The sequence below is a fragment of the Heteronotia binoei genome, chromosome 7 (assembly GCF_032191835.1).
Source record: "Heteronotia binoei isolate CCM8104 ecotype False Entrance Well chromosome 7, APGP_CSIRO_Hbin_v1, whole genome shotgun sequence".
Lineage (NCBI taxonomy): Eukaryota > Metazoa > Chordata > Lepidosauria > Squamata > Gekkonidae > Heteronotia > Heteronotia binoei.
In genome coordinates, this window is record NC_083229.1 from 48,790,347 (window position 1) to 48,811,533 (window position 21,187).

General features: G+C 43.9%; 1 protein-coding gene across 1 annotated transcript in view; it reads left to right on the forward strand.

Moving 5' to 3' along the window:
• Positions 1-19,154: 19,154 nt before the first annotated feature.
• Positions 19,155-21,187, forward strand: part of PAG1 (phosphoprotein membrane anchor with glycosphingolipid microdomains 1) — an 81,440-nt gene continuing 79,407 nt past the window's right edge. The window contains exon 1 of the mRNA XM_060243587.1: positions 19,155-19,283. The gene's annotated coding sequence lies outside the window, so the exon portion shown is untranslated. The remainder of the gene's footprint in view (positions 19,284-21,187) is intronic.

Below are 21,187 nucleotides of genomic sequence, written 5' to 3' on the forward strand. Positions count from 1 at the left end.
TTAGTTCCTTGGAAGTGTCATAACAGAACACATTTGTATGACTACCTACATACATGTTTACATGATTGTACTAATCTCATGCATTCGCATATGTGATTGTTGATGAGAGGAGAACCAAGTGAATTTAGGAGGACTCATGGCTGAATGGTTCATTAGTGCCTGTCTAAGCATGCCTTCATGCAGTACTGCAGCTGTATGACAGCAGATGCCCTGTATTTTCTTTTCATTCTGCAGTAGTAAAAATACGGAACCCCAAACCAAAATGGGTGGGGCCAATTCCAGGGATCCCTCTGGGGAAGATGAGGGTAGTGTGCAAAGTTGTTTCCAGCTTAAGTCCTTGCACTGCAGTTCTCCAGTCCATCTCTCTGACTTCCTCAAGGTCCAAAACCACAGTAAACAAAGAAAACAACTAACAGTAAAACCATCACTATTCTGGATGTTCAAGGTCTTCATAGATAGGAGTGAAAAAACTCTAATATAATCTGGAAAGCAAACCTAGTAATAATGAACCAAAGCTGGAAAGTCATGCTAGACTTCAAAGTCACAGAGTTGTAAGTTTCAGAAGTAAAATTGAATTTACTATAAAAGATTGTTTACATGGCGCTGTAAAAAGTGACAAGTCTTGGCTCAAATAAAGCTATTCTGAAACATAAAGCCATCACAGATCTGGGGAATCATGAGATAATATTGAATAAAAGGTAAAATAAATATATGCCTAAATAAATATATGCCTATATACACACACATATGTATAGTTATTCTTGAATTCCCTAGAGCTTGAGGGAGTCAAGATGAAAGTTTTGCAGATGCACAACTGGTGTCAAGTTTCGTTCAGTTTTTCCATGAAAACCCAGATGTTAGAAGAGATTGGATTCATACCCCACCTCAAAGTCTCTGAGCAGTTTACAATCTCCTTTTCCTCCCCTCCCTACAAACAGACTCCCTGTGAGGTGGGTAGATGGGGCTGAGAGAGCTCTTCGAGAACTGCTCTTGAGAGAACTATGACTGACCCAAGATCACCCAGCAGCTTCATGTGGAGGTGTGGGGAATCAAACCTTGTTCTCCAGATCAGAGTCATCTGCTCTTAACCACCACACCAAACTGTCTGAAATGCTGAGGAGGTTCAGATGCTGTGCAGTCTGTAAAAACTGTATTACCTTCCTTTTTATGAGCAACTTGTAGTACTTCAGTGTTCCTGGTTACTTGTTTATGATGTTTGTTCTGTGCTCTAAATTTTTTGCAACAGATACTAAATTTGTGCCTGCTGGGACCAAGATGCAAAACGGTGCAAGCTGTAGCTTTAGCCCTGCTATGATGGACCAAGCTAGATCTTGGAAGCTAAGTGGGGTCAGCCCTGGTTATTGTTTGGTTGGGAGACCACCAGGGAGGTCCAGGGTTGATACTCGGAGGCAGGCAATGGCAAAGTACCATTATTCATCTCTCGCCTTAAAAGCCCTGCTGGGTCACCATAAGTTGGTTGTGACAATGGCATTTTCCATCACCCACCATGGTAGTCATCTGAGCTCAGATACTAATAGCTCTCTGGGGATTCAGCCACTGCATATTAAATCGCTGAGTGGTTGAATTGCAAGAATACTCCAGTTGACAGGATAAAAGCAGATTCATGTTTTGGGCCATAAATATCCTTTCCTTAAGGAAATTTCCAGATTAGTTGATCAAAACATCCATCCTATTAGATGCATCATATAATTTACAAAGTGCAAATGTGCTTCATTTGTTATAGTAAAAGCATATTTGCTTGTCATTGAGAAATCAGGCATAAAACTCATGAAGTTAACTTAAACGTTCACTGTAAAAAAATACTCTGTATTAATAATGAGGGTTCGAACAAGTCACTTTGCATCTTCCCACATCTTATAGCTATTGGCAAATTATTATACAAACTGTGGCTTGCCATTTTCTTCCATGACAAAATTCCAAATAATGATTTGAACATAGCTGGCATTTCTGACAGAAGTGACATACCATAGTTGAACAGTTCTAAAGAACCTGCAAACTATAGTTTTCTAACAGTCAAAATGGGACAAGAAGGTCTATGAGAGCCTGAGGCTTCTTCACAAAATGCCAAGCCGTGGCTTATTTTACAACTTCTAGAAACATCTTAACAATCATTATACCTTAAATCTTGTTCATGGTGGAAGTGACACAATTTTTATAGAAGAAGTAAGTTCTCTGACATCAAATGAAATGCCAGGTCTGTAATTAATTAAGGAGCAAGCCTTGCTTCTTCAGTGTTCACTTGCAACCCATATGTCTTCCTTTGCCTTTTTAACTCTCTTTCAGAGCCACTTTTTCATCACATGTCAGTGGTGAAAATAGGGATGGAGAAGTTTTTTGCAAGCTCACTGAATCAACTCAAACTTGTTGAAACTTCAACTGCTTTTGAATTACTGTCAAAGAAAACAGCTTGGATGGCTATCCGCCCTTTACCAATTCAAATCCAGGGAGTACTGAACTGTGTACTAGTGCACGTAGTACAGAACTGTAGCATTGTAAGAGATAGTTTATCTGCAAGAGGAATGTTAGTGTACTGAACAAACGTGGGGTGGTGGTCTGCTTTCTGTCTGGGGATGTTTCTGGTAATTTTGTTGATGTGCCGCGCATTACAATGTACATATTGTACAAAGGTCATTTAGAGATCATAAGACAAAATGAAAAAGCTCTTCCATTCTGTTGAAATTCAACATGAATGTTATGTTTTCTGTGTATTTATAACATTGATGTACATAAATCTTATATATGGCTTTGGATAAAGAGGTAAAAATGTTAGTGTGTGTATGTATGTATATCTCAGAAAGGAATCAGCAGACACACCACACATTCTAGTACATTTGGTAATAACTTTATAGACAGCCCATTTTATTCCAAGGCTAATTTATTGTAAATACATGCTTGAAGAGTTATTAAAGTATAATTAGTAATTAGGTTATGAACTACTGAGATAGCTGTGCCTTGGGATTTGAAATTAAACAGAGAAAGATGCCATCATGCATATTATTAAATGCATATCTTCTGTGGGAAGATGCAGGAAGAGGATGGAGAAGAACTATTAGTTTAACGGAGCTAGAGAATATAATGCTATTGCATGTGTACATGTATAAAAGGAATAAAATCTGATGTTCATATAGTGGTATTTGCATGCTTCTTGTTTGGTTGCTGCTAGTGGGAATGCATAGGTGATGTATTAGCACCACATCATTCATTGGAATGAGCAGGCAACCAAAGCCACGTTTCAAATTTTCAGGCATTTAGATAACAATATTAGACTTCAGATTGACATAGGGTAACTTGAAGGATGCATCTATTCATATAACTTATTTTGTGTAGAATATATTTGCATATGGATGAGGAGATCTTCCATTTGTAGAACAAAATACTTCACAGGGAAATAAGGGCAAAATAAAGGTTGGTTCGTTTGAGCAGCCTAACCTTCCTTTTCTAGTGGAGTTTTCTTTTTTAAAATAAATGCTAAAGTCAATTGTGTTGCCTCCTGGTTTAAGGAAATATACATATTTCAAGCATCATATAATCTAGATTACCCTTAAATCATTAATTCTGAGGTCTATTCAAATAACATATTTGATTTTTAAAACCCTGCTATAAACTGCAGTGAGTATCTCTTCAGTTCAAGCAATAGTAATGCTCTAATAACTTCTGCTCAGTAGGATTAATGCATATACTTTGAATTAATATGTATTCTGAGGAGGGAAATATCTAGCTTCAGAAGGGATCCAGTCATGTAAACTACAGGATTCTTATAGACTTCTTGTTGAAATTAGCTGACAGAATGAATGCAATGTTATTTGGATATTTCCTATATAGAGGACATATATGTTAACATGGATATTGGTTTTTAATTCAGTGATCTGAAGATCACATAAATAAAAAATTGTCCAGAATAATTGCATTGGTTTCCAACATTGTGGTGTAATGGTTATAATGTTAGATTAGAATCTGGGAGACCCAGGTTCAAATTTTCACTCTGCTGCGTGCTTTGCTGAGAGATATTTGGCCAGTTAAACCCTCTTAGTGACAAATAACTCCTAATGTGCTGCAGAAATGGGATTAAAGTGTAAACAATAATGCTTGGTTTAGTGGTTTGAGATTAGGATCCTGGAGACCCAGGTTTGAAACCCCACTCTGCCATGGCCGTGGGCCAGCCTTTCTCATCCTAACCTACCTCACATGGTGCTTGTAGGGACAGAATGGACAATGATGTTGTCAAGCCACATGGGGTTCCGTTAGGGAGAAAAACAGGGAATAAATATCTAAATAAATTCACATATATGAAGAGCAGATACAGGAAAAGAGTTGGAAGTTTACCTGTTGGTAGAGCAGTTGGTTTTGGTTCTGCAGATGAAAGTGCTACATTAAGGGCCAACCTAGACATGATGTTGTCCTCTTGGCTGCCATGAGGGTGCTTCTGCCATTTTAAAGTAATTTTAAAATGCTGTGAAGACCTGAACCTGATCAGGGTGACAGCAGGATGAGGCACTCTTGTTTGCTCCTCCCAGCTCCTTATCAAGTGCTGAAATGTTTGCAGCCTCGCTCCAACACTTGTTTCCGGAGACAAGGACACCACGCTGTGGGCCTGGTCAGAATTGAGTCCTCTTGGCATTAAAATTACTTTTAAATGGTGGCAGTGTAGAGACTGTGAGGGTGCTATCACATCTAAGTTGGCCCTAAACTGCATGTCCTGTGTCACTGGATTTACAATATAATATGGGAAATGTTTGCCTTTTTTAATGTAAGAGAATATGGCTCTGGTTACCATGCATGCCAGTATCATATGAATTTATAATGTGTGAGGCTATATTAGCAATTCCATTGATATCCAGGCCAAGGAGAGTTTCTATTTATCTTACTCCTAACATAATGCATAGCACAAGCCCTTGGTAGAAAACAGAAAATAATCAAAACGTACCTCCTCTGTCCCCCTGAGTGTAATTTGAAGACATTAGCTAATTGAATTGCCACCTTTTAAACCTTTTGGATATAAAGCACCCCTAATGTGAGTTGAGGTAACCATTTCTTAAAGGCGTTTAATTTGATTTGTTCTGTTTTTCAGCCCTTCGTTAATATTGACAGGAGGCTTCTGGCTTCTTTTACCTTTTGCTATAGACTCCATTTGTAATATGAATTCCAGCAGGACCCAGAAAAGTGAAGTGTGCCGTGTGGCAGGTGGCATGACAGAATTTTTAATCAAATAATAGAATGCTGTTGGTGGGTGGTCTGCTGGTTGAATGCTCTTGCAATGTAATTCAGGCCTTCCTTTTTTGCCTAAGAGATGTCCTAGAAACACAATCTATGAAATTGTTGAGGAAATAAAACTTCAGAATTGTCCGAATGAAATGCATGCTTATTCTTGATTTATTCCACTTTGCACAAAATGACCTCTGGTTTGTAGATATGCTAATTGTCAGTCACTGTGAGTGTTTCTTCGTCGTATGTTGCACTTGCTAGCTATTTTACCATTATCAGCCCTTTGCCGTTGTCACTAGCAACAAGAATTCTATTCTAGTTATACGATAATCTTTGCCCACAACTGTACCTTGACCGTGATGTGAAAACAATATGCAATTAGAAATTAACTGAAATTCGTAAGTTGTAATTGCTTTTTATTCCAAAGAATACTTTTCTGTTTATATTATGTGTGACATTAGAGTGATATTGATGTGTGGAAACAAACTCTTGAAACACCAGAGTGACACCTCACATTGTTAGTTTTCTCAATGATATGGGTATGTGGGTAACCATGTAATTTGTAATTTGGAGGTTTGGTTCAGTAAAAAAAATACTTTATAGTCCATCTTTCTCACTGAGACATGGTGGATTACACAATCTAAAACAGTGCAATAAAAACAATGTACAACCAACAGTAAATAAGAGTGGCTTACAGAGAACAATGCACTAAGATAATACATATAATTTAGATAGAGCTGGTTTGCACAGTCAGAGAACAGTGCAATGAACAGTTTCACATACATTAAGCAGTTCTACACCCCATTATAAAATGCCCTCCTGAACACTTCTCCCTAATGCATTCTGCAGCATAAGAGTACAGGAGATTTCATAGAATCATAGAAAGAGTTGGAAGGGACCTCAAGAGTCATCTAGTCCAACACCCAGAACAATGCAGGAAATTCACAAGTACCTCCTCCCACACACCCCTACTGAACCCTGTTCCATGTCCAGAAGATGGCCAGAAATCCTCCAGGGGAAAAATTACTTCCTGATTTCAACGTGATCAGCATTTCCCTGGGCGTGTAAGAAAGGGTCTTGAGAACTAAGCACTGACCTTTCCTGCCCTCCTTCTCATGATTTTCCTAAATTCACAGAATCAGCATTTCCAAACCTTATCAGACCTTAGGAGTGGGCAGCTGCCAGTCTTACCCATTTGCATGGTGGCACCTTCAGAATGCATTGCTCAGAAACGACTTTATCCCCCTGTTCTTGAACAATTCTGGTTTTTTACATTCTGCAGCATGATCAGCAGACAGCATCCTGCCCTTGTTCAGCAGGCCATCCCATCAGATGAGACCCATGATAAATAATGCTTGAGTTCAGGCAGCTGTTGACTGCACCCGTGTATAGGGTGGTACATTCAGAAGACTTTGGTTGGATAATCACTGTGGAACATTTTGAGATACAAAATTCTGAAGATATATGGGTCCTAGACTCTGAAGGGCCTTATAGCTGTTAACTAGCACCTTGAATTGAAGCCAGTAACAGTAGCCAATGGAGCAGCTGTAGCATAGGCAAAATCAGGGCTTTTTGTGTAGAAAAAGCCTAGCAGGAACTCATTTGCATATTAGGCCACATCTCATAATGCCAAGCCAGCCAGAACTGCATTTCTGGGTGTTCCTGGACAAAAAAAGCCCTGGGCATAATATGCATATTCCTTCTAGCTCCTGATAGTAATTGAATTGTATTAGCTCAATTAGTGGATCAGTGTTCTGTATCTCTGGACTTTGCAGATTGTCCTCATGGGCATACTGACACAGAATGCATTATGATAGACAGTCTAGGTTACTATGACATTGATCAGTGTGGCAGTGTGGCCTGTTTGGTTCAAGGTATGGAATTATGCCCCAAAGCTAAATGAAGATGGAAGAAAGCATTTTAGTTGACCTGTTTTGTATCGCTTGGTCATAATTCTTTCATTCTTATTCTGTAGAAAATTTATTGATGTAACAAAGATGCTGATTATTTTTACTATGTAGTTACTAGGTATGTCATCAATGATACTTTTAATACTAATCAACTCTGATTAGTTTAAAATATATTGCAGATAGTATTTCAGTGGCTGCTAGTGATAAACATGTAGAAGAAGAATTGCAGATTTATATCTCACCCTTCTCTCTGAATCAAGAGACTCAAAGCAGCTTACAATCTCCTATATCTTCTCCCCCCACAGCAGACACCCTGTGAGGTGGGTGGGGCTGAGAGGGCTCTCATAGCAGCTGCCCTTTCAAGGACAACCTCTGCCAGAGCTATGGCTGACCCAAGGCCATTCCAGCAGGTGCAAGTAGAGGAGTGGAGAATCAAACCCAGTTCTCCCAGATAAGAGTCCACACACTTAACCACTACACCAAACTGGCTCTCTTGTAACCTTTGTTTTCAAGGACAATATACTAGACTCACTAATATTTAAATTATGACTGCTTCCACAATCACGCTTTTCTCAGTCTTGGTTTCCCAACTGAAGTGCTTTCTTTCTCTTTGAGTTGCCACAGGGGGTCATATTGTAAATGACCTGTTGCCATGTTTTCCCTTTCCCCAGTATGCTCTTTCTCAGACCTGCTTTACTCTGGTCTTTTTGGAACATATGAGAACATTCAATATGCCACCACATGCTGTAACATCAGAGGGCTTCTTTGAGGTTTTTTTTTTAAAAAAAATCAGTAGTTGCTCTAGCATTATAATGACCTATTACTTTCAAGACCAGATCTAAATTTTTTGAGGGGGGGCAAAATTAAAAAATGATGCCCCCTTTTGGGCCATTCTAACTTATGATCCCATAGAATACAATGGACTCCATACCTAATTTGGTGCCCCCCCTCCGTCAACGTCCAGGTCAAGTAACACCCTCTGTCCCCGTCCCCCCCCCCCGATCCGGTCCTGATTACTATAAGGCTGTAATGTTTCTATAAAAACTTAAAATAGATAAGAGGTAAACAATTGTTATGATCCATTGCCGTTTAACTATCCAGAAATTTGTCGGGGCCATTATAATGAGTGCTTGAAGAAAAAAAATATAAAAGCATAATGAGTCAGTACAGCAACTGAGACAACCTAAGAGTCAATGTGGCGTATGTGTGGAAAGGAAAAATCAGAATAATGTGAAAGTGTACAGAAAACCTCCCAGGAATAGAATCTGCATTGCCAGTGAGCATGCCTTTCCATTTGATGTGATGATAAAACCAATGTAAGGACCCCTCCCTATATGGGATCAACCTATCTCAGATGGCATATTTGCTCCTCAGTGAGAAATCAGTGATGAGGAACAGGCTTCCTTGGAAGTCAGCGTTCTCACCACTGCCAACTTTCCCATATAGTGCAAAGCTATGTTGTGTTGCAGGGGGATCACTCAGGATTTTTTCCCCTTCAGTATTAATTACAGTTGTAGACAAGGCATCCAAAGGAAGATCCAGTGAAGCCAATTATTGGGGGGGGGGGGATTTCGGGCTGATATAAAGTCACATGCTGCCTTTTTGGAGGGATGTGTTTAGTTTTTTAAATGAGTTTTTCTTATTTTTAGCTGTGGTTTTTGAAGTTTAATTATTATAAACAAGCAGAAGCAGAATGTAAATGTTTATAATTGTTATAGTTGGTGATGTCCTCAATTATACTGCTATGAAAGATGCCAAGAGGTAAGCCTACCTCCTTGAAGTGACATCCTCTGACCTTGAATAGTCCATAGGTATTTCTTCAGAGTCAAGAGAATTATGTTTTGTTTGAAAGTTCTCTTTTTTCTTCTTTATGACTTTTTCCAGTGTCAAATTCTGGTATGAAAGCATGTCCTAGTCTTAAGTACACTCTCAAATTAAGCTGGACTATCTCTTTGCCAAATGTTGGCAGAACTACAAAGAGCACAGACCTTTCATTGCAAAAGGCGGCACTTCATCAAGATCTCCTCTCTATTGTCTAAACATCTAGTTGAAAATATTGTGATGTGCACTTCTCCAACCCTTCTCTGCATCATTGTTATGGGGTGTGGGAAGAGAAGAAAAGACTCCTAGTAATGGCATGACTGCACAGACAGCATATTTAACTAGGTATTTACAAAGATGTCATATGATGCTAAGCAAAGTTGAACCTTTCCAAGCCAAGTGATGTCAATAGGCTTAGAAGGGTGTTTCTGTACATAGGATAGCATTGTGGGTGTAAAGCTTTTGATTTGTAGCACATGGGGTGTGCATTTCCACTTGTGACATTGAATGAGGTCCATAGTCTTTAATGGAATTTTGTGTGTGTGTGTGAACAGGAAGTTTCTGCTTGTAGCTCCATCTCACTTGTAGCTCTCTCTCTTAATGCCTATTGTGAGCCCACATGGGCAAGTCTGTCCTGCAGCTCACTATAAATGCCCTTTCTCTGTATTGTGGAATGGTTTTGTTAATTTTAAAAAGCCTTTTGGTTTGCACATCACAAACAGTTAGGAGAGTAAATTATAGGTATTTAATAATAATAATAATAATAAATTTATTTTTATATCCCGCCCTCCCCTGCCAAAGGCAGGCTCATGTTGGTATCAAACAAGCAGGAGATTTGTGCTACCCTTTTAAAAGGATAATATTTTTATTGTGGATGCATAATGGGAATCTTCAGCTAGCAGATATATGCGTATCATAGATAATTCCCTAATGGTGGTGGCCAAATGGAGTGCTCCCATTGGCTGACAGGTACATTCAATGAACCATTGTCCCATCATGCATCAGTCACCACCTGTGTTCCCATTGGCTGACTGACCAGGCCCCCACCTACTGCAGGCCTGGGAATGCTGAACAACCATCAAAACAGTCTTACCTCAGAGACAGACATATCGCCAACGTTTCTCTGTGTCTTCTCGATCAACAGGCCTCAGAAATGGCTGCTGCTCTACTGCGGCTTCCTCTTTTCTGTCATCCCTCTCTCCCTCCTCTCCTCAGCCTTGCACCAGGACAGATGAGGATTGGGTCACTAGGGAAGCTGCTAGTCAAAAGCTAGGCAGTAAAGGGAGAACCCTCAGCTGACTATAATGCCATAGAGTCCACCCTACAAAGCAGTTATTTTCTCCAGGATGGGGAGAGAGATCTGTTGTCTGGAGTTCAGTTCTGATCACAGGAGATCTTCAGGCTCCACCTGAAGGTTGGCTACCGTATGCCTCACAGCACCCTCTGAGTGACTTGATGCCAGGTGACTGGCATGGCTTAACTAGGCCTGGCTGCTGGCTCCTGTTCAGTGATATAAACAACCAGAGGTTATAGTGCTCCCATTGACTGACAGGTAATAATGTAATTATTACTATGTAATAATGATGCATATATACAAATTAACAAAAAGGAATTACAAAATTCATAAATAATCTTCCAAACAAGGAGTCCCGATGTGCAGGCAGTTGACTTAAAGGGTCCTGCTTCAATTATTCTTCCAGTATAGGGTGCTCCATAAATTCTTAAAGAAGACGTCCCCATTCAAAATACACTTACAGCACCACTTCCAATGCATTCCCCACTGCTTAATATTTGTAATGACTATATGGGAATATAAATTCTCCAAAAAACTTTAAATTGGCATCACACTCACAAGCGGCTCATGGCCTTGAGCTGCTTGTGAGCATGATGCTGATTTAAGATTTTTTGGAGAATTTATATTCCGATATAGTCGTTATAAATATTAAGCAGAGGGGAACGCACTGGAAGTGTTGCTATATGCGTATTTTGAATGGGGGCGTTGTCTTTAAGAATTTATGGAGCACTCTATGCTGGAAGAATAATTGAAGCAGGACCCTTTAAGTCAACTGCCTGCGCATCGGGACTCCTTGTTTGGAAGATTATTTATGAATTTTGTAATTCCTTTTTGTTAATTTGAATATATGCATCATTATCACATAGTAATTTGGTCACTATAACCTGTGGTTGTTTATATCATTGTTCCTGAAGAGACTTCTCTCCCAGCTTTTTCGGCTCCTGTTCAGCAGCAGCCCCCTATGACAGTCAGTGTGATTTAGCAGTTGTCAACTCCATGTTGGCAAATTCCTGGAGATTTGAGGGGTGGAGCCTGGAGAGGGTAGGGTTTGAGAAGAGGTGGGGTCTCAGACAGGTTCAGTGGCATAGACTCCACCCTCCAAATCAGCCATTTTTTTCCCGGGAAACCACTATAGCAAATTTCCAGGAGAGGGCTGGAGAACACTCAGAATTACAACTGCTTTCCAGATGGCAGAGATCAGCTCCCCTTGACCGGGGGGGGGAGGGGAGTGAATGCCTTCACTTGGGAGAGTGAGAGGATAGCAGGGGTGGGAGGGCACTTGCCCAGAGCTTCTTTCTAGAGCCCATTGTATTTTAATTCACAACTGGCCTTATTCCTATTTAAGCTTCCCAACCCTCCCGCCCTGGCGGGGGACCCCCGAATTTTCAGACTCAACCCCCGCTCTCAAAAAATCTGGGGGTGGGGGGAGAGAGCTGGGCGGGGCGCCTGGGCCGGGCCTTCCCACCAGCCAACAGACCCGGGAGCGGAGAGGAGGAGGCGGCAGCTAGTGGCCTGTCCGCACCGCCACCAACCTGCCCTCAACGGCGCTCCCGGGCAGCCTCCCCTCCCCTTCCTTTTCCTCGGGGCTGCAGCGGCGCATGGCCTTCGACTGGCGGCTGCTGGGGCCAGCTGCCGGCGGGAAGCTTTGGATGGCACGGGCGGCTGCTGGCCGCGGCCTCAGGGCTGCCAGCGGTGCTGCTGGCACTGGGCCTGGCTGTGGGGCCCTGGTCTCCGCCACGCCACCCCGACCCGGTCCTGCTGCCCCCGGCCCTGCGCAATGCCTCCCCTCCCTTTCCCTTGGGGCTGCAGCAGCGCAATATGCGCACACCCACACACCGACACGCTCTGCTCCGGTTTCCATGGGGAGCATCCAGGAAGGCCGGCAGCAAGCGGCCACCCTCCCAAGGGCCCGGCTGGGCTCAGCAGCACCACCTCCCTCCGCCCCTGCCCGGTCCCTTTGCAGGCTGTGGAAGCGAGAGCAGCGGCAGGCCCTCGAGGGGAGCAGCCGAGGAGAAGCGGCGTCTCCAGGCCAGCGAGCAGCCCGCCCGCCTCCCCTTGCAGCCTCCATTGCCATTTGCGGGGAGAGAGAAGAAGCCCCTCGCTTCAGAGGGAGCAGCCTTACCCAGCCGAAGGAGGCCGGCCTTCCCCGCCTCGCCGGGCCTGCTCGCCGCTCTGTCCCCTGGAGGAGCCCTGGAAGGTTTCTTCCCTCCCGGAGAAGGAGGCGGCCAGGCTGGGAAATGGCGGCCTCCTTGGGAGCAGCAATCACCTTTTTATCACCTTTTATTCCACTCCAAGGCGCCTGGCTGGGTTTTTCTGGGCGCCTGGAATTGGCGGGGAAATAAGGTTGCCAATCCCAAGGAGGGGGGCAGGGGATCCCCAGGTTTGGAGGCTCTCCCCCCCTTCAGTGTCATCAGAAAGTGGGGGGAGGGGAGGGAAATGTCTGCTGGGCACTCTATCCCCATAGAAAATCATGGAGAATTGATCCGCGTATCTGGGGCTCTGGGGGGGCTGTTTTTTGGGGTAGAGGCACCAAATTTTCAGTATAGCATCTAGTGCCTCTCCCCAAAATACCCCCCCAAGTTTCAAAAAGATTGGACCAGGGGGTCCAATTCTATGAGTCCCAAAAGAAGGTGCCCCTATCCTTCATTATTTCCTATGGAAGGAAGGAATTAAAAAGGTGTGCCGTCCCTTTAAATGTGATGGTCAGAACTCCCTTTGGAGTTCAATTATGCTTGTCACAGCCTTGATCTTGGCTCCACCCCTAATGTCTCCTGGCTCCACCCCCAATGTCTCCTGGCTCCTCCCCCAAAGTCCCCAGATATTTCTTGAATTGGACTTGGCAACCCTATTCCTATTATAATATAAACACACACACACTTATGGAGAAAAGGATTGTAAATTGCTGAGTCAGAAGGCCAAGAAATGCTAATAGTAGGGTTGCCAAGTCCAATTAGAGAAAAATCTGGGGACTTTGGGGGCGGAGCCATGAGACTTTGGGGTGGAGCCAGGAGACATTGGGGATGGAGCCAAGAACAAGGATGTGACAAGCATAATTGAACTCCAAAGGGAGTTCTGGCCATCACATTTAAAGGGACAGCACACCTTTTAAAATGCCTTTCTTCCATAGGAAATAATGAAGGATAGGGGCACCATCTTTTGGGGCTCATAGAATTGGACCCTCTGGTCCAATCGTTTTGAAACTTGGGGGGTATTTTGGGGAGAGGCACTAGATGCTATACTAAAAATTTGGTGCCTCTACCTCAAAAAATAGACCCCCCCCAAGAGCCCCCAATACCCACGGATGAATTCCCTATTATTCCCTATGGGAATCGTTCTCCATAGGGAATAATAGAGTGTCCAGTAGACATTTCCCTCCCCCCCACGCTTTCTAAAGGGGGGAGGGCCTCCAAACCAGGGAATCCCCTGCCCCCTCCCTCTCTCACACACACAAATACTTACCAGATCTTCTCCCGGAGAACTCTTGTTGTGAAAACGAAAGCAAAAGAAAGGGAGGGGCCATTCTCCCAAGCCCTTCCTGCTTCCTGCCCAGCCTTAAAGGGGCATACATTTTACAAACGGCTCAGGAGCACTATAATAACATGAAGCCTACAGGTATGTTCTCCCCCCCCTCCACCCCCCGCTTCCCATTTTTTGAAGAGCGGGAGATGAGGCTGCGAACCCAGCGGTCTTCCGCCAGAGCGGAAGGTTTGGGAAGCCTAGCTAATAGTACTGGAGGAATGGAAGCACCAATAATTAACACTTTCTATTTTGTATTTCCTGTGTGGTGTAGAAAGGAGTGGATGAGACATCTCTCCCTCTGCAAAATGTGTAGCTTCACATGATCACACAAACTCTTGTCCAACTTAGTTGAAATATGTGACCTCACAAATATGCACACCATAAATTTACAAACCAAGCTACTTCTTTTACCGCATGCATCCCCCCCACCTCGCCCCGCATAAATTCCTAGCAGGAGCTTTCTTGGGGAATGGGTAATATATGCTAAATCCTTGTTTTTACTATGAATTGAACAGCTTCTTCAGTGGAGAAAGCCCTAGAGATAACAGAAACCTAACACTAGAACACCTAAAACTGCTCTTTAACACTTAGTAGTGAAATGTTTTGGCAGTAGGATAAATATCAAAGCATAGAGCAGAGTATAGCGTTGAAGTTTTGCAGACGAATTAAATGGGACTTTACAGCTTGTGATGGAACACCTTTAATACAGCTGCTTTGAAAGATAGTCTCAATTGTGTAACGTATGAAATTCTCCTTGAGCTGTGCTATCAATTTAACAGGAAAGATCCACTGGAGTGAACTCTTGTGGTCTTTGAGCAAGAAAAACTTATACTTTATTTGCAGCAGATAAGCAATTAAATCAGGTGAAAGATTACAATGCAGAGTATGGATTTACTTTCTCCTACCCCCTCATGTAATAACCAGTGCTGAGAATTAATTAATAATCTTTTGAAAATGCATGCTTGTTTTCTTTGTGTTAAATGTACCATAATTCGGTAGAGGAAGGCAAAGACTATGGCAAACCTCCTCTGCTTAATCACTTGTCTTAACAACCCTATGGGGCTGCCATAAATCAGCTGCAACTTGACAGCACTTTACACACACAGAGAGAATAAATGGGGAAAGGCTTCAGTACACTGTGACATTGCAGCTGCAGACTTTGATTTGAAACACTAATGGACTCCACATTCAACTAATAAATACATATTTTATGTTGTTACAGTGTACATTGTAACAACATATTATATATATATATATATATATATATATATATATATATATATATATATATATGTGTGTATGTATGTATGTATGTATGTATGTATGTATGTATACAAATACAATGTCCCACAACCTGGCAATTCTGTTTCATCTGCAGACTAGCTAAGATGGTAGTCTTAAGAGCGCAATCCGGGGGGGGGGGGGAGTCATTTGGAAGCAGACGAGCCGGTACATGGGTGCAGGAAGGGTTTGCACTGATGTATGACCGGCACTGCCATAGTGGAGGGGAGGTACATGGGCAGGGGCTGTCCGAGTGCTGCTCCGCCCAAGGACAGCCGTGCCTGAGGGCTGCGCCTGAGCATGGGCGGAAGGGAGGCGGAGCACGGCGTTCAGGCAGAGGAGGGTGTGGAGTTGGGGGTGCAGCCAGGCTTAGGCAGCTTCCTGAGCAGTTTGGGCCATGACACGCCCCCCCCCCCCCCCGAGAGGTGCAACTTTATGCCTGCAAAAACAGCAGCGTGCCCCATAGGCACTCGTTGAAACCAAAAACAAAGGTTGCCTCTGCCGCTGTGGAAGCTCGCAAACCCCTTAGGGAACGACGTGATTGCCTCGCCAATCTCCTCGCACCTCAGACTGACAAGCCCCCTCCCCAGCACCCAATCGCGGTCTCCCCCTCCTAGAAATAATTCCACTCTGGCCTTGCACAATTCAGTTGTTTGAGAGAGAAGCGCATGGGGGGAGGCTCTGCTGGCGAGCTCCTGACCAAACAGACTAGAGTGAGGGACAGGCAGGCACGTTGGTGACAGGTTTTGCACCTTGCGTTTGCTTTGACAGTATTTTTGACTTGCGAGGGGGAGAGAGCGGTCTCTCCCCTGGGGCTAACTGCTCTTGTTTCCAGGTCTCCACAGGTTCCAGGCTCCCAGAGGCTTTGCATGCGAGGACTGTCGCCCATGGCTGGGTAAGTTCCACTGTACCCCCCCCCCCGTCTCCCCTTCTCCTCGCTCTCAACTGCTTGATGTGCAAGCGTCTCTGGCACTTGAACCAGGCAGTGGGCTCCGGCAGGGGCCATTCACTGCCCCCACTCCCCTGTGCTGCCGCCTGCTCCCTTCCCTTGGTCTGCCCTCTGCCACGTTCCCGACCCTTGGCAGGGCATGGGCGTGTGTGTGTGGCAGCTGCCCCGTTGCAGGGAGGTGGGTCAGAGACTGTCCCTTTAAGGGAACGCCTGGCTGAAACGCAGCCCGCTCTTCCAGCTGCCACCCTTGCAGGTGTTCTTGATTTTTTCTCCGTTTTGCAGGTTGGACTCCACCACAGAGGCTTCCACATGTGCCGTTCCACTCCCTCAGCTGCTTCTGCCCATCGCTCAGAGAGGAACCCTGCCCATGGTGAGACTGCCCAGCACGTACCAGGGAGGCTGTTGCACTCTGTTCCAGAAAAATAAAGTCTGAGCTGTGCCCTCTGTTGTCTCTCCTGCTTGGCATATGCTGCGCGTTCCCAGGGCAACCTCCCCCCCTCTGGCAGTGGCCTCTCTGAAGGAGTGGCTGGGAGGGTGGGCAGACTTGGTTCTTGGGGGAGGGGAATGGGCTATGAGCCGCCATGCTGCCCCCGCATGGCTGGACAGGGGAGGGGGGTGCTGCCCCTTAGCCTGCCGGGACTGACGGCCTACCTGACCACACAGGGCTGCTGTGCGCTGGGCACTTAGTGGGGGGGGGGGGTTTGCTGAAGTGGAATCATGCCCAGCATCTGAGTTCTGCGGCCCCCAGGGGAGGTGTTCCTTGCACATAGTGGGGGATGGCAGCATGGCAACACCGGGGGGGGGGGGCTCCAGGTAGTAGTGGTGGTGTCTTTTGGACTTGGTCTGGCTGCTCCCAGACATGCATTCCAGCCGCTGTCTAGGACAGGGAACTCCTGCACTTGGAACTTCCTGCTTGTCCGTGCATGCCCCTGGCCACCAGCCTACCATTGGCAGAGTCTCTGACAGTGGAAGGGAGTGGGGGGGATTGACGGCCTCTCAGGCATGGGCTTCCCGGTCATGTGGAATGGGCTGGCCAATCCCATGGTCCCGCGTGAGCCTGCGCCTCCCCCACCCCCATCTTGGCAGAGGGACAATGGCGTGCGCCTGGCAGAATCACCATGGCGACAGGTTCTCTCTCGCTTGTTGGCCCCCTCTTCCCTCTTCCAGTGTGGCATACTGTCTTCCTTTGGAAGCCAACGAGCAGCGCCGTAGATCCGCCCACATCCAAGTGGCCGCCCACCACGTATGTCTGGATTGGGCTGCCCATTTTATGTAAAAAGTTCTGCAAAATTTCTCATTTAAACTTTTTCCAATCATCTGACATTAAACCAGTACCATAATCCTGCTTTTCGATGTGTGTGTTTTGTACTTCATCACAAGAGGATGTTGGCAGTTCATTATTAATTTGTTTGTTATTACCCCCTGCAGAGGCCCTCTGGACGAGTCGGGCAAGAATCTTCACATCCTTAATGCCAAGAGCACCAGCTGCTATTAAAATCCAGCAAAATTTCATAAAAGTCTGCTGCTCTTCCTTCTATCATTTATATTAACAAAATGAGCTTTTGCACTTTATTGTTATTTGCAAAATTTTTTAGTTATTACCGCTTATTAATTTTATAAATCTGTTTTAAAAAATCATGGAATGCTTTCAGCACACAGCTAATTAACCATCTGCTCCTAAAAAGCACCCAATTTTCTGTTCTATAAAATGTCTGTGGTAGCATGAAAGCAGTTTATATGAATTAACATTTTATTTTGATTTCCTTCTTGTGCCTTTCCATTGCTTGTTAATAGAAAATGCAAAGCTTCCAAAAATAGAAGGCAAATGTAAAATGGCTCTGTCTATACCTTTATATATTTTAAAAGGTATGTGTGAAATTTCTGTTTTGTCTTAATGCATATGTGGCTGGTCTTTTTTTTTTTTAAAAAAAAATTAACTATATGGGTTGGATACCAGACCCGGACGAACAACAGAAGGGAGGTCCACAAGTGGGAAGAGGGGATCAATATAAGTTGCCAGTTTAGTCTGGATCCCACCCTGTGATTCTTTTCCATTCTTTAAAGAATTATGACATTCTGGTTTCAATCCAAGAAACCACTTAACAAAGCTCTGTTTATGAATCTTTGCTCTTCTCCCTTTATACTCCTACAGCATCCAAAATGTCAGTCCTGAGAGGTGGAGAACTTCAGGAACAACATGGAATGTAAAGGGAGGCAAAAGGGGAAACTATAAAACGTGTCCTTTCACTGACACAGTGAAGGTTTACATATAGGCCAATCTGTGTTCATGAAATTTGGATCACTGAAATGGAAAGAAAATCTTTATCAAGTTATAGATCATGGTATAGAGAGAGACTGACTGGGTAATAGCATCTTTTAAAATACAAAGATTAAAATTGTGTGTACCTACAATGGCTGAATCTGGTTACACTATTAGACACGCTTGCTATATTTATTTTACTTTATTCATACCCCCTTATCTTCAATAGGGATACAAGGTGAAATACATCCTGTTACTGTCCTCCATTTAATCCTCACAACCCTGTGAGGTAGGTTATGTGATGTTCCCTTTTGCTTGCAAGTCAGGAACAGGGTACTCATTCAGGTTCCTGCTCCTGGTTTCACACAGCAGAGATGTTTATTAGCAAGAAGAGAAAGGGATAGGAGCACATGATTTGGGGAGAAGGGATCTAATGAAGACTACAATTCTAATTAAGAAACAGAACTAAGGAGGAGGAACTCCACTCCAACACAAATATGAGAGGGGGAAACAGACTGTTCCATTATACACAATAAATACACCACAGGATAGACTGAGAGCCTGTGACTGGCCAAGGTCACCTAAGCTTTCATGTCAGAATGAGGATTCAAACCTGGTGTCTGGGTTCAGACAGATAACCAAGATGAGAAACAATCTAGGGGTCAAAGCTTAAATGTCAAACCTAGTAGGACAGTCCAGAAGACGCAAGCCAGGTCACAGTCCAGAATGAGGAAAGAAACAATAGCAGACATACAAGGATTGTGTACAAATTGCTGCCATGCTGGTTCTTCCTTTTTTGGCTGCATTTATCAAAAAGCCCAGCAGAGTCATTCAGGGACAGGTGCAACTCATCAATGGCCAACCAGCCTATATGGATGTCAGCCTTGATCCTGTGATGACTCAGTCTCACAGGCAGAAAGTGACCAGTGCTAAGCTGCCAACTGTGTCCTATGACACTGGTCCTGTACCTCTTTCCAGGCCTGCCTTCTATGACATTCCAAGGAATCTGGTAACTTTGGGGGTGAGGTCGGTGGCTGCGGGGCTTCTGCTTTAGGTTCCAAGCTATAGGATCATGGGGTGGGGCATGCTGGCTTCAGCCTGAGACTTTGCCTCTGTACCTCCTTGTCCAGCAGGTCTTCTTGCAGCATCTGAGAAGTGGGCCTGGCTTCCTCCATCTCCTCATCTGAGGAGGTGCTGGCAGACTGAACCATAACACCTGGGTTGTTCAGATCCTAGTCTGACACTCTCTACCCATACTGGCTCTATAACACGATATGTGTCCATCAACCGGCATCATTTTGATTTAATTTGTTTAATAGAAATAGTGACAGGAAAAATGAGCTCCACAGTCCACTTTTTATAATGATTCTATTGGGGCTGAGGGAAAGATTTTAGTGAATATAGGGCAAAGACAAAATGGATTTAGTAGAGCTGCTTTATTTGAATGCTGCTAGACAATATAGTTTTAAAATTCCCTCTGGAAATCGCAGGGTTATTCAAGCATAGTAGTTAATGAAGCTATTATTTATGTATGACAAAGGGGTCTCTATAGATGTTGTTTACCTTGACTTCCAAAAAGCTTTTGATAAAGTTCCTCATCAAAGGCTCCTTAGTAAGCTCGAGAGTCATGGAGTAATAGGACAAGTCCTCTTGTGGATCAAAAACTGGCTAATCAATAGGAAGCAGAGAGTGAGTATAAACGGGCAATATTCGCAGTGGAGGATAGTAGGCAGTGGGATGCCGCAGGGCTCAGTACTGGATCCCATGCTCTTTAACTTGTTCATAAATGATTTGGAGTTGGGAGTAAGCAGTGAAGTGGCCAAATTTGCAGATGACACTAAATTGTTCAGGGTGGTGAGAACCTGAGAGGATTGTGAGGCACTCCAAAGAGATCTGTTGAGGCTGGGTGAGTGGGCGTCAACATGGCAGATGAGGTTAATTGTGGCCAAGTGCAAAGTAATGCACATTGGGGACAAAAATCCCAGCTACAAATACAAGTTGATGGAGTGTGAACTGGCAGAGACTGACCAAGAGAGAGATCTTGGGGTCATGGTAGATAACTCACTGAAAATGTCAAAACAGTGTGCGATTGCAATAAAAAAGGCCAACACCATGCTGGGAATTATTAGGAAGGGAATTGAAAACAAATCAGCCAGTATCATAATGTATAAATTGATGGTGCGGTCTCATTTGGAATATTGTGTACAATTCTGGTCACCTCACCTCAAAAAGGATATTATAGCATTGGGAAAAGTCCAGAAAAGGGCAACTGGAATGATTAAAAGTTTGAAACACTTTCCCTATGAAGAAAGGTTAAAACGCTTGGGGCTCTTGGAGAAACATTGACTATGGGGGGACATGATAGAGGTTTATAAGATTATGCATGGGATGGAGAAAAGTAGAGAAAGACGTACTTTTCTCCCTTTCTCACAATACAGGAACTCTTGGGCATTCAATGAAATTGCTGAGCAATCAGATTAAAACGGATAAAAGGAAGTACTTCTTCACCCAAAGGGTGATTAACATGTGGAATTCACTCCCACAGGAGGTGGTGGCAGCTACAAGCATAGCTAGCTTCAAGAGGAGATTAGATAAAAATATGGAGCAGAGGCTATTAGCCACAGTATATTATTGGAACTGTCTGGGGCAGTGATGCTCTGTATTCTTGGTGCTTGGGGGGGGGGGCGAAGTGGAAGGGCTTCTTAGACCCACTTGTGAACCTCCTGATGGCACTTGGGTTTTGGCTTTTTTTGGCCACTGTGTGACACAGAGTGTTGGGCTGGATGGGCCACTAGCCTGATCCAACATGGCTTCTCTTATGTTCTTATGTATACGTTTTAAAATATTAAATGGGAGAAACTCCATGAATAAATCTACTTTTATTTCTATTCAAGATCCATGGTGGTAGATTATAATGCATCCCTAACTCT